This window comes from Schistocerca gregaria, chromosome X, assembly GCF_023897955.1.
Source record: "Schistocerca gregaria isolate iqSchGreg1 chromosome X, iqSchGreg1.2, whole genome shotgun sequence".
In the NCBI taxonomy this organism is placed as follows: domain Eukaryota; kingdom Metazoa; phylum Arthropoda; class Insecta; order Orthoptera; family Acrididae; genus Schistocerca; species Schistocerca gregaria.
In genome coordinates this window covers 556,135,316-556,150,208 of record NC_064931.1, presented here as the reverse complement: position 1 = coordinate 556,150,208, position 14,893 = coordinate 556,135,316, and the positions used below count along the sequence as shown (strand labels likewise).

General features: G+C 43.2%; 1 protein-coding gene and 1 pseudogene across 5 annotated transcripts in view; one reads left to right on the top strand and one right to left on the bottom strand.

The window, feature by feature from the left end:
• LOC126298590 (cAMP-regulated phosphoprotein 21) overlaps window positions 1–14,893 on the top strand; it is a 1,220,135-nt gene that overhangs the window by 807,256 nt on the left and 397,986 nt on the right. The gene's annotated exons all lie outside the window — the stretch shown is intronic.
• LOC126299946 (5S ribosomal RNA) lies at window positions 2,706–2,823 on the bottom strand (annotated as a pseudogene).

Genomic DNA, 14,893 nt, shown 5'->3' with positions numbered 1-14,893 from the left:
TAGTTTTACCCTTTTCCAGACAGCCGATGAGGATAACGCCTTGCGAATCCCAAAAGACAGTCGCCATAACCTTTCCGCCTTTTTTGGTGCAGATTCTCCCTGGGTAACCCATTGTTTGGATTGTTGTTTGGTTTCAGGAGTATAGTAATGTATCCATGTTTCATCCACAGTGACGAAACGACGCTTAAAGTCCTGCGGATTCTTCCTCAACAGCTAGAAACCTTCCTTGCAACACTTCACACGATTCCGTTTTTGGTCAAGGGTCAACAAACGCGGAACACATCTTGCGGATAGCTTTCTTATGTCCAAATGTTTATGCAAAATATTATGTACCCGTTCATTCGAGATGCCCACTAGCACTAGCAATCCCACGCACCTTCACCATATCATGGATTTCATCAATGATTTCTGGAGTCGTAACCTCCACAGGGCCTCCAGAACGTTCAGCAACACTTGTGCCCATATGGATACCCCGAAAATTTTTAAACCACTTATAAAATGTTGTCATGGAAGCTGCAGAGTCACCGTAATGTTTATTGAGCTTCTCTTTAATCTCCTGAGACGTTTTGTCTTTCTTAAAGTAATGTTTAATCACTACACGAAATTCTTTTACATCCAGTTTTTGACAATAACTCGGCTTCCTTGATTCACACGAATGCCAAACACAAATAAATAGACCAATATGGCCGAAACGTGGTGTATGTTCTTTCCAAAGATGCTACTAACTAAACAAGACCTCGATACGTGCCGGTGGTTGCATCTCTCGGACTTTGCACGGACTTTTCAAACGCCCCTCGTATGACAGAGTGCATTGTCAAGCAGATACAAACAACCTCCGAGCAGTTCCTCTATGTGCACAGTTTACAATGCTGTTTATGCAGTTTATAATAAAATATGTTCATATCCTTCCGTATTTAGCGTTTTCTTAGGCGCAATAGGAAGATGACTCCCTAACCATGAATAACACGCCTATACCGTAGCACCGTCCCCTCTGCACTTTGCTATTAGTACCAAACATAACGGCAGTAATGTTCTCCAGGTATTCGCCATATCCAAACACTCCCGGCGGATAGACACAGGGTATACGTGATTCATCGCTCCAAATCACTCGTTTCCAGTCACCCCCTGTCCGATGGCGACGCTCCTTACATCACTTCATGCGTCTGACTACAGCAATGTGACTATGAGGAGATATTCGATCACTGCATCCCATTCATTCTTACTCCCTACGCACTATTATTGCACCACCTGGAATCCTGGTAGTACTGTGTAACTCACGAGTTATTCCTTCCGTTGATTTCATGTGATTTTTTTGTTATAACCCCCCACAATGATCTGTTCGTCAGTACATGAAATCCACCCGGTCTTGGTTTAGCTGTTGTTGTCCCTCCACGTTCCCAGTCCACAATGACGTCACCAACAGTCGACTTCATCATCTTTGGAACGGTTGAAATTTCCCTGGTGGGTCTGTTACTCATATGTCAACCAATGACTAGTCCACGTTCGCAGTCACTAAGCGCTCCTGACAACCTATTCTGTTGTCACTCTTTCTCTGCAGACAACACCTCCTTTTAGGCTGGCGGGTCCACTTCTGGTGATTTCTAACGGTCAATTGCGCATTACATACGTGTGTCCGGCTACTTTTGATCAGATAGTGGTTCAAATGGCTCTGAGCACTGTGGGACTTGACATCTGAGGTCATCAGTCCCCTGGAACTTATAACTAGTAAAACCCAACTAACCTAAGGACATCACACACATCCACTCCCGAGGCAGGATTCGAACCTGCGACCGTAGTGGTCGCGCGTTTCCACACTCAAGCGCCGAGAACCGCTCGACCACACAGGCCAGCGATCAGATAGTGTATGCATATATAGCTCTGTTACACATATGTGACAGAATTTCTGAATTTGTATGATCCTACAATCATGTTCTTCTGCTGCAAGGAACTCGTGAAGTGTTCTCGGAGAAATTTCACACAATTTGTCAGTGCGGATAGTATTTGCAAGTTCAGTACGTAAGCTCAAACAGCTAAAACAGAATGAAAGTTATTTCAAAATACAAAAGTGTTTCTCTTCTACCACCCATTAAATTCGTTTATCTGCGAACACTAAATATATGTACAATCGATGTTTGAAGGTAAATGGGTTCATGGGCTACAGAAGAACTAGTTGCTGAAGAAACAGACAGTTATGGCATTTATGACAAGCAAATTCACAAAAGTCATAAATGAGCTATTATTTGACAAAGAGCTGAATACCAACTAGGAACATAAATAGTACTTAGATATATTCCAAAAAATAGTTGCCTTGTCGTACAATCTTCCGAGTTTTGCCACGAGCTGAATAGTTCATATCTACCTAAGAGAATAAACAGATGTATCCTGGATCGCCAGCTAAACCACACTTGTACGGATTTACAAAACTCAACAGAGAAGGGGTCCCTATGCATCTATTGTCAACATCACTTACTCCCCGACCTGTAGCAGTAGCAGTATTAGAATAGCACTCCATCTTCAGGCCACGAGTGGCCTACCGGGACCACCCGACCGCCGTGTCATCCTCTGTTGAGGATGCGGATAGGAGGGGCGTGTGGTCAGCACACCGCTCTCCCGGTCGTTGTGATGGTTTTCATTGACCGGAGCCGCTACTATTCGGTCGAGTAGCTCCTCAATTGACATCACGAGGCTAAGTGCACCCCGAAAAATGGCAACAGCTTCTGGCATCCTGGATGGTCACCCATCCAAGTGCCGACCACGCCCGACAGCGCTTAACTTCGGTGATCTCACGGGAACCGGTGTATCCACTGCGGCAAGTCCGTTGCCCCCCGACCTGTGAACTTACATAATAAAAGGGGCGTCAAATGGAAATCGAACACCACCCATAACGGCACCATGGAATAGTTCAATTCAAAGGTGAACACCACACGTGTAAGACATTTATCTTACTGGAAGACGGTACCATCTATTCCTGTTTAGCAAAACGCTGTCGGCCGCTGACAAATCCACAACCTCACCCTCTCTCGCACTCCTTCGTCCGACTGCAACCGCGTGCACGCACGTCTTTCTTCAGATTCGCATAAGATATGAAAATCATATGGTGGAAGATCAGAGCTGATGCGTTTCGTCCGATTGTGGTCCGACGCTCAAGGAATTGTTTCAATAAGATGACCACTGTTCGTGTAGCGAGCGGGCGAGGAATGCAGGCCACGCTCGCTACACTGCTGTCTGAAGGGTGGCCCAACCGTAGGCGCTAGCCACAGGATACTATGACAGCTGGACGACGATTCTAGATCAGTCCGCCAACAACAAAGGTCATAACCCAACAACAGCGTGCACATGTGATGTAGCATCAGGCGTTCCCCATCCACAGCGGTAACTGTATCGAAAGGTATCAACAATGGGGCCACATGCCGTGCGGGTGTGTTATGGCTGGTGTTCGCTTTTTATTTGACTGCAATAGACGCTGTCCAAGCCTGTAGGTTGCACTGTTTTATTTGATCACGAACAGCAGCTGTGCAATGTCCTCAATACGTTACTAGTGTAGGTCGTGACCAGAACAGTATTCTGTGTACTTGTGACTGAATTTGCTGGAGCTACGTAAATTCAATAGCGGGCAAATTTTTGGTGCGCAAATAGTGGATGCTGATGTAACCAAGAGAGCCGAAGTGTTTGGTGTTTCAAGAGGCACCGTGTCGAACATTTCTTCCGCATACAGGGAAAGCGGAAAAACGTAATCCACTAAGTCGCTACGTGGATGAAACTGTGTGTTCAGTGATTGTGAAAGACGATAATTGAGTAGGATCTTAACGAAAAATAAATGGACGACAGCTCCAAAAGTCACTCCAGAACTGAATGTCACACTCGCGAACGCTGTCATCACCAAAATTACACCAAGTGAACTGCTCAAGCAGACCATTGCAGGGTAAACCGGATTTCCAAAACCACACATCAGTGATGCAAATACCTGTAACAGTTATGCAGAAGCCGTAAAACCTGGGTTATGGAGCAATGGAAGAAAGTCAGTTGGTCGGATGAGCTTGTTTCACACTGTTTCCAGCTCCTGGCCGAGTTTTCTCCCCAATATTGAAACGTGGTCGGGGTATGGTGAGGATTTGGTCAGCCATATCGTGGTTTTTCACGAGCCCCTTGGATACTCTGTAAGTACGCAATCCTGGGAAGGACAGCGTGACGATTTGGGCTGATTAGGCCAGTCCTGTGATATAATGTTTGTTCTCCAACGGTAATGCTGTGCGCGAAGAGGACAGCGTCATTGTTGATACAGTTCGCATTAGCCAGGACTGCTTTTGTGAGCACGAGGATGAACTGTCGCATCTTCCCTAACCATGACCGTCAGCAGATCTCAATACTATTGAACTTTTGGGGCCGATTTTTTAGAGAGGAGTGCGTGATAGCTTTCCAACTCCATCATCGTTGCCTGACCTTGCCAGTATTTTGCCCTTTAAAACCCTATAGGACTTGTATTTATACATTCCGAGGTGACAGGAATCTGTTTTGAACAACAACGGTTTTTGTTCGTCCTATTAGGCACGGTAATGTGCTGTGCTTTTGGTGTTTCCATATTTTCGTCTATCCCTTGTAGCTACACTTCTAAAGCCCTTGTGGGACCCTGCAGTCACCATGTGAAGCACTCGTCCGACTTCAGGACAGCACATAATAGCATGCAACTGCAGATAGATGAGCTGCTTATAAGCTTCGATATTACATCACTATTCAAGTAATTTCCTCGTCAAGACTTCTTGGCACTCCTAAATCATCACATCCAGCCGAAGACATTAAAACTCATTGAGCATGTATATAGGTACTGTAAGAGGAGAAAAGCTTAAACAGGATTCACCAAAATATCGTAATCACGGTGGAACTAGAAGAGAATGGATGCACTACAATCTTGCGTATCCTAATAATGAACAAGGCTCATAGTACGCTATACCATGTAGTTTAAAAGAGGACCTTGTAAATCTGTACCTGAGTGCGACAAGTGGAAACTATCATCCTCAGAGTTGTCCAATACTAACCACCCTGGTACACAGGGCGCGTGTCATAACTTACAAAGCCTCCCAGCTGAGCTAAAACACGCAAAGAAAATATTCTGTGGAAATGGGTACTGCAATGCCCAAATTAGAAGGACGTTTAAAGAAAGAAAGATGTAACAAAGCAGGAAGAAGAGGAAGGAGGCCAGAAACTCGCTTTTCTTCCATAAATTTGGCCACTCTCAGCAATGATTGTGAGGCTGCTTGGAAACGTACGGCATCAAAACTGGTCACCGATCACAAACGAAGACGAAAGATACTTTTGGCTCCACAAGCGAGCCAGTAGAGCTTCACTTTCCCGATATATATGGTATCTGAGGTGAATGTGGCCGCCAATATATCTGTCTAAAGCAGCACTATCTCTCGAAACGCTGCCAGGAAGATACGAGTATTAGGTCGATGCGTCTAGGACACAGAGAGAAGTCAGCAGTGGCAAAGCACAGCCTAAATGAAGAACATAAGTTTAATTTTGAGAACATTAAGTTAGTGTGTCAAGCCAGTAGCTACTGGGAAAGCACAATAAAGAAATCAAGAAACAAGAATCCACGAGAATCTTTTGCATAAGCACCAAGGTTATCACCTGAGCTTGGCGTAGGATCTCGAGTTTGTGGCTATATGCCGAAAGCTCCCCAGCAGTGGCCAGTACGCTAAATGAATCGAGAACGCCCACGCAGAGGTTCGAGAGCAGCCTTCGGCCTACACCCACACAATAGCTTTGCCTCCAACCACGCAGTTCGTCCGCCGACCACACAAGATCTTAGTGCTCGTACCCAGGCTGCGTCACATATATAAATATATGGGACCGACAGTAGCGCTACACTTCGACAGAAGATGATCAATATGCCACTAGTAGAAACGTCGCGATACTTAAATATTGACACCCTGCAGGAAATCCCGAGAGCATTTCATCAAATAATTATAGATTACTTAAATACACTGAAGCGCCAAAGAAACTGGTATAGGCATGCGTATTCAAATACAGAGATATGTAAAGAGGCAGAATATGGCGCTGCGGTCGGCAACGCCTATATAAGGCAACAAGTGTCTGGCGCAGTTGTTAGATCGGTTGCTGTTGCTACAATGGCAGATTATCAAGATTTAAGTGAGTTTGAACGTGGTGTTACAGTCGCCGCATGAGCACTGGGGCACAGCATCTCCGAGGTAGCGATGAAGTGGAGATTTTCCCGTATGACTATTTCACGAGTGTACCATGAATATCAGGAATCCGGTAAAACATCAAATCTCCGACATTGCTGCTGCTGGAAAAAGATCTTGCAAGTACGGGACCAACGACGACTGAATAGACTCGTTCAACGTGACAGAAGTGCAACCCTTCGGCAAACTGCTGCAAATTTCAGTGCTGGGCCATCAGCAAGTGTCAGCGTGCGAACCATTCAACCAAACATCATCGATATGGGCTTTCGGAGCCGAAGGCCCACTCGTGTACCCTTGACGACTGGACGGCACAAAGCTTCACGCCTCGCCCGGGCCTAGCACCGATATTGAACTGTTGGTGGCTAGAAACATTTTGCCTGGTCGGACGAGTCTCGTTTGAAATTGTATCTAGCGAATGGACATGTACAGGTTTGGAGACAATCTCAAGAATCTATGGACCCTGCAAGTCAGCGGCAACTGTTCGAGCTGGTGGAGGATCTGTAATGGTATGGGGAGTGTGCAGTTGGAGTGATATGGGACCCCTGATACGTATAGATACGACTCTGGCAGGTGACATGTACGTAAGCACTAAGCATCCTGTCTAATCACCTGCATCCATTCATGTCCGTTGTACATTCCGACGGACTTGTGCAATTCCAGCAGAACAATGCGACACCCCACGCATCCTGAATTGTTACATTGTGGCTCCAGGGACATTCTTCTGAGTTTAAGCACTTTCGCTGGCCACCAAACTCCCTAGACATGAACATTATTGAGCATATCTGGGATTCCTTTTAACGAGCTGTTCAGAATAGATCTCCACCCCCTCGTACTCTTACAGATTTATGGACAGCCCTGCAGGATTGATAGTGTCAATTCTCCCCAGCCCTACTTCAGGCATTAGTCGAGTCCATACCACGTCGTGCTGCGGCACTTCCGCGTGCTTGCGGGGGCCCTACGCGATATTAGGTAGGTGTACCAGTTTCCCTGACTCTTCAGTATACATAAAAAGTTCTGGTATAAATAGTTGGATAGAATCATAATTTCGTTTTAAAATCTGATTCATTGTCATTTTATACACATTTAATGCTTATCGCACGGTTCCATCATGATTTTCTTAGATTTAGTATGACAACGCTTCAATTACGAAATTTCACCAGTAACGTGTAGGTATGACACGCATGTATTTTAATTTTTATATTATATTAACAAAAATGGAAGAGCTGAAGTATTTTATTTGTTTTTAATGTTGATTTTTTTCTATTCTTATTGTAGAATCTTAAGATAACCAATGTATGAGCGACACCTCTAATGACTCTTGTCACATTATAAATGTGCTTATGTGTGAAATAAAAAGAACAGTATATCTACAGCAATATAATTTAGAAACGATTTAGGATCGAATATTCATATGAACCTAGCCACAGAGAAATCAGATACCAGACTGAGATCGGAAGAAACATAAGGAAGAGTAAATCACATACGGTGAAGCTCGCTTGCACAACCCTCGTTCATCAGTTCCTATGCATGAGGCTCTAATGACGAGGAGAGGTTTTCAATCATTAACAATAAACTGGGGCAAGTAAAGCCAGTTCCCAAACCACAGCATACTTCGTATCTGTCACTACTATGGGACAATGTTCATGTGATCATCTTCCGAAAGCAAAGTTTACTGCGGGCTTACACTCTAGTTTTTCTGACGACGAAACAATTGTGGTGAAACTGAAAATTATGTGTATTGTCTGGGGTCATATCTAATTTCAGCATCAGTTTTAGCATCATCATCATCATCATCATCATCATCATCATCATCATCATCAATAACATCGTCGTCGTCCTCATGAACATCGTCGTCGTCATCGTAAACCGCCATAACAAACCGGAAACTTCCAGCACAAGCGCTACGTCATGTGATTATCTGTGTTTGTCCCAGTATTCGTAGCAGTGCTTCGCAGACTGCGTTCTGTTGTGAACAGCTACTGCTACACCCTTTGAAAACTACACAGTAGTTTTTTTGTTCGGACACTCTTAACAAAAAATACGAGCGTACACAACATCAGATCAGGTTTGTGATTGGACTGAAAAGTTCCTAGCAAACAGAACACACTAAGTCATTCTTAACCACGATAAATCTTCAGACGTAGAAGTAACTTAAAGGTTATTGCAAAGGAGTATTATGGGACTACTACTGTTCAAATTCTACACCACTTGAAAAAAAAGGTTGGTTGTCAACGTAACTTCGTGCATGCGCGGATACATAAATTATTAGAGTTGCAATTCTCTGTGACATGTAGAACGGACATCAGAGTGCATTATTGTTGTTCGTGTTTAGTGCCGTACCAGGCCTGGGGAGCATACCAATGGCCTGACCAGCGTCAGATGTTGAGTGATCAATGTGAAGGAAACGGAAATGCGGTATACTCGTGTGAACAGCGTTAACAGCACCCCAAATAGCTTGAAACAGGCCTCATTCTGTGTCTCCATTTGGCCGGCCAGTCAAATCGAGCAATGTCCAGTTTTACAGTGTATTTGGGTGACCTGGAGTTGGACTGCATCGGAATGGTGGGGCAGGCTCGTCGTTAAGGTTCTGGTCCACCCTGTCTGACCACCACAAGAGTGGATCGCTGTACTGTGCAACAAGCACATCGTAACCCATTGACATCTTCACCCATCCGAGAAAAATCAGTGGACTCCCGGCAACATTCTGTGTCACCCCACACCATTGGTCGGAGACTAGCACAATCCAGAGCAGGGAATTACCGCCCATGCACAGGTAACATTCTTCCAATGTTTCGGAGAGACATAACGGTTTTACTCCTGGTCTCCTGATGTAGGGCGAGTATGACTTCAGATCATAACTGGTAGCGATTGAGATAATCCTGATGACAGAACGAAACTTCGCGGACATCATGCTTCATCATATGCTACCTCTCAAGCTACAGTATGGTGGTGCCATTTTTCAACAAGACAATGCTCGTACATACATAGTACATGTCTCTACGAATTATCTGCGTTATGTTGAGGTACTCCAGTGGCCAGCAGTATCCACAGATCTGTCCCCGATAGAACATGTGTGAACAGCTCGGCCGTCAACTTCGTCCCAATCCCGGTGTCCAGGATATCAAGGACCAGTGTTACAACAGTTGTGAGCCAGATTCTCTCAGGAAAGGATATATCAACATTATGACACCCTTCCCAACCGAATGTGCACACATCCAGGCCAGATGGGGTGCACCGTCACACTGATACGTGGGCTCATACTGCCAAGTTTTTTGCAAATTTGACTCGATTTTGTAATTACTGGAATAACATCACCTACCCACTCAAACCGTGGAATTTCGTTTCTTTTCCTCCCTCCCCCTCCCCTCTCCCCTTCTGGGTGCTTCAAATGTTTTGTCGGATACTGTATATGTAAATGACCTAGCTTATATTGTCGGAAGCTTCGCGAGTCTGTTCGCGGATGATTCTGTTGTGTGCATGCGAGTCGCAACGCTAGAAAATTCAGGAACATCTACAAAGAATCAACTCTTGGTGCATAAATTGGCAATGGGCTCTCAACATAAACAAATGTTAATTAATGCGCCTAAATAGGCAGAGAGCTCCGTTGTTGTATTATTACACAATGACGGACAACCACTGGAAGCAGTCACATCCTGCGAGTATGCGTATAAAGTGATTTAAAGTGGAACGACCTCCTAAAACGAATCGTAGAAAAGGCAGATACCAATGTGACATTTGTTGGAACAATCGTAAGGCAGTCTATTTCACTCACGTAGGAGGTGGCTTACAAAACCATCTTTCAAACGATGTTAGAGTACTGATCGTTAGTTTGGGACCCTTATTAGATTGAGTTGTTATAAAATGAGAAAAATCAAATAACAACAGCGCATTTTGTCACTGGTTTGTTTAGTAAGAGCGAAAGCTTCAAGAGGTTCATAATCCAACTCCAGTGGCAAACGCTGAAAGAGGGACGTTGTGTATTAGTAGTGACTCACCTCTGAAATTCCGGGAGCAAATGTTCCAGGAACAATTAACCTACATATTACCTCCTCCTAGGTATATCTGTCAAAAATCTGTGATTGAAAAATTAGAGGTTCGAGCACACAGGGAGGGCTGCCAAGTTCCGTTCTCCCACGCAGCATTAGGGACTGGAACAGGACAGTCTACATCCATACTGCGCAAACGATTGTGAAGTGCGTGGGAGAGGGTATTCCCATTGTACCAGTTATTAGGACTTCTGCCTCTTCTATTCACGGGGCGCGAGAAGAGTGATGGTTTAAACGCCTCTTTGCGCGCAGCAATTAAACTACTCTTATCCTCAGGATCCCCACGGGATCGATACTTAGCGAGTTGTAGTATGTTCCTAGATTCACCATTTATCGCTGGTTCCCTCTAAGGAGGTTTTCTCGGGATAGTTTGTGCCTTTCTTCCGATGTCTGCCAGTTCAGTTCTTTCAACATCTCTGTGACACTCTCCCGCGGATTGAACAAATCTGTGGTCATTCGTATGCTCTTCTCTGTACACTCAATATCCCCTGTTAGTCCCACTTGGTATTTGTCTTACACACTTGAGCAGTATTCTGGGATGGGTTGCATGAGTAATTTCTAGGCAATGTTCTTCTGGGACTGATTGCATTTACCTAGTATTCCACCAATAACCGAAGACTGTCACCTGCTTTATCTACTACCGAATTAGTGTGATCTTTCATTTAGTATCACTACAAAGTGCTACACCCAGGTATTTGTGCGAGTTGACAAATTACAAGTATGGCTTATCGATACTGTGGTCACGGGATACTATGTATTTCTCGTTCTGTTACGTTCACAGTTTTGCATTTTTGAACATTTTAAGCATGTTGTCAACCTTTGTACCACTTTAAAATCTTATCAATATCTGCCTGAATATTTATGCAGATTCTTTTAGACTGTACTTCATTATAGATAACTACATCATCAGCAAAGAGTCTGAGGTTATTATTAGTATTGTGTGCTAGGTCATTAGTATACAACACGAACAGCAAGTGTCTCAACCACTTACTAGGGGAACAACCGAAGTTACTTTTACATCTGTCGATTGCCCTCCGTCCAAGATAACATGCTGCGTCCTTCCTGCAAAAAAACCCTCAGTCCAGTCACAAACTTCGCTTGACATCGCATAGACCGCACTTTTGATAATAAGTGCAGGTATGGTCTGAGTTTACAGCTTTTCACAAATCGAGGAATACCGTATCCACCTGACTGCCTTGATCCATGGGTTTCGGGATGGCACATGAGAAAAGTGCGAGTCCGGTTTCACATGAACGGTATTTTCCAGAATGTATGCAAGCTGGCATGGAGAAGTTCATTCTTTTCGAGATACCTCATTATGTTTGAGATCAGAATATATTTTAATATTACACAACAAATGGAGGTGAAAGATGTTTGTCGATAGTTTTGTGCATCGCTACTGGTACTCTTCTTGTGCTTTCTCCCAACTACCGGGCACGGTTTTATGTACGAGAGATCTACGGTGCATTATGGTTGAGAGATAGGCTAACTCAGTCGCAAGTTCGATACAGAATCTAACAGAGATTTCATCGGTACCCAGAGATTTGCGGAATTTTAGCGATTTCAGCTGTTTCTCGACATCGCTGCCATTAATATCTTTGCGGTGATCCGAAAGTTGAACTGTGGCTATACCTCTGTATTTTAATTTGTAAAGGAACATTTTCAAACGGAGTTACGCGTTTCTGCTTTTGCATTGCTACTCTCAATGTCAGTCCCTCTTTCGTCCATGAGTGTCCCGACACTATCAGTTATACCATTGAAAGCCTTTTCATATTCCTCAAATTTCCTTTGGATTTGCGAGGGACGTTTCGATAATATTCTGCTTCGGTACTCGTTCAAGACAGCACGCATTGCCATTGCCCTCTCGACAGCCAAACGCGTTTCATTTACCGTTTCTGTAGAAGTTTCTTCATAATGAGTTTATTCCGTGGACGGTTCCTCCCATCATGAAGTGTTCTATTAGGTACATGGTGCCCCAGGAGGACTAGTCAGTATTCGTGGATATCAAATCAACCATCATTCTAAGAAAAAACGTTATGTAAACCTGGGCCCTAAAACTCATACCTTAATAGCTCTGAGCACTTCTCTTCTACTGACAAGTGCTCATACCTCTCGAGATATGCGTTTTTCAGCGCATGTTTACAAGATAATTTCTTCTAGTTTTGGTCCATACTACCTCCTCCCAAATTATAAACACAAATTAAGGTATACATTTCAGTGCCCATGTTTACTAGCTTTTTTGCTTTGTATGATCGTTTATGCCATATTTCTGAATACTTACCATTCCTCCGGGGGGACACTGTATTAAACTCATGCTCAACTTTTCTTCTAAGATTGAGCCACACTTCTTCTACGTGCCCCCTCCAGTTTCGAGTTCCTTACTGAGATACAACACTACTTCTTCTTTGTCTACTCGTACTTTGCTGAACATATAAGTCCTTCTACATGTTTTAGTTGGCCTTCCTCCATTGGCAATCATAATGGTCATAACTGTCTCATGATCACTAATACCAGTTTCTGTTTGAACATTCTCATAAAGGTCAGGTCTATTTATTACTATTAGATGTATAATTCCGTCATGAGTGGGCTACCGAACATTCTGCTCTAAGTAGTTCTCAGAAAACGGATTTACTAAATTTTCGCAGGGCGTCATGTCACACAAGCCATTTACAAAACTATAATTTTCACAGTAGACTGTTTGATGATTAAAGTCTCCAATAACGACAGTATGATTCGAGTAATTACATACTAACTGAACTTAGGTTATCTTTAAGCTTTTCTGTTACATCAGGAGGTGAGTCTGGTGGTCTGTAGAAGAAATTTAACGCACATACTTGATACTGAGTCTTGCTCAAACAATCTGGCATGCAACTTTAATTTCTATCTCGATTGATTTAAGTTTCTTGTCCGCTGCGACCAACACATCACCATTTCCTCGTTCGTCTAACCTTTCGATATACGCTTAAAATGTCTCTCAAATTCTCAATGCTGTCAATTTCTGATTTAACAAGCTTTGTATACCTAGTTTTGTGTGAAATCTTGTGACTTTTAGGAGTGCTTCTAACTCTGTCACTTTATTGCGAATGCTTCGGCACTTAAACACTAGGATTTTATTACCCTCGACTGTATGAGCCATTCCTTTTATACTGATACTTCCATATCCTCTATAGCTATCGTTATCTAGACTACCTAATTTAAAAAGAAAAAAACATTGTGTGCACACCCACACACACTCAGCTACCTGGGCACAGCAGCACCTGATGTATAGTGCACACTTGACCCATTTAGGGGTACCCTACAATTCTTGGCCGTAGGTTCCAGTCCAGGAAGTCTCAGCTTAGCATGTCAAGTACCTTCGAAGTCTCTGGTTCAGTCCTTTCAGTAGACTCAGAACCAGGAGGCCACGTTCAGTTCTGGAGACAATGCTTCAAATTGTAAGCTTCGTTGAAAATCCGTGATCATGGCAGGTCTTCTCAATTTTCTGTGCCAGTCACTGGATCAGTGTCGATTTCAGGTGAAATTAGCACCCTGAATTTGTTGATTAATGGGATAACACCCTGAGGTCTCCAGGGTCCTGTGTCCCCTGTACAGGGGCCTAGCCCTCCCTCTGACTCGTCATTAACAGTCAAGTAGATGGTTAGTGATACATCCTATAGTTCTTGTAGAGGAGACAAGATCTACAAATGAGGACAGTACTCGGGGTACCTTTGGCATCTCTGGTACAAAGACTGTCAAGAGCTTTCGCAACATACCGATGTGCAGCAACTTCCAACTGTTAGACAGTATACAGGCCAAATTCCAGCTTCTTACGAACGCCAACTAATTCATTATGCTACTGAGAACAGCATTTACAGTGGGACTGCATTGTGACCGGTGCAGTGATTTACAAAACAGTAAACAAGTAACGTTAAAATAAGCTTGATGATTCTCTTTTATTTTCTGGATATGTTACTCTAAAAGTATTACTAACTCATTGATGATCTATTTCATCTTCCACCTTGGTTGTGACATAATCACTGTTATTTACACAACTATCAGCTGATATCGAACGTTAACCATTTTCAAGTGAATACTCCTATATTCTTGAAGACGGTCGCGAACAACTATAAACTGTTGATATGGATAGAACGCTGTTCTCGCCTGCGTCTTTAAGAACATAGAAGTATTAACTAGAGAATGGTTAACAGCTGAAATCCGTTGCCAGTGATGCAAATAACAGTGATTATGTAACAGCGAAGGTGTAAGATGGATTTTTCCTTCAATGAATTTGTGGCTGTGGCACCCGAGATGAATAAAATTATTACTAATTTCCCTTAAGAACTGAAGCAATTAATATGCAAAACGAGATTTCTATAAAGGCAACAGAAAAACCTGGGATAAAATTTAATAATTCCCTGAAAAGTTTCTGAGGTTACCGTTGCTAACAAAATCTAAAACAGCGTTAATTTATGATAAATAAAGGCAATATACACTCCTGATGAATGGGAACACTAAATGTAATACGAAACGATAATTATAATATGTGGTACAGTAACTAAATCAGAAACACCAAATTACTACGAAGTATTTTATGCACAATACTCATACCTTTCGAAAATTCTCAAAAATTTGCTTTTATTCATGTCGATATACACAGAAATTCGG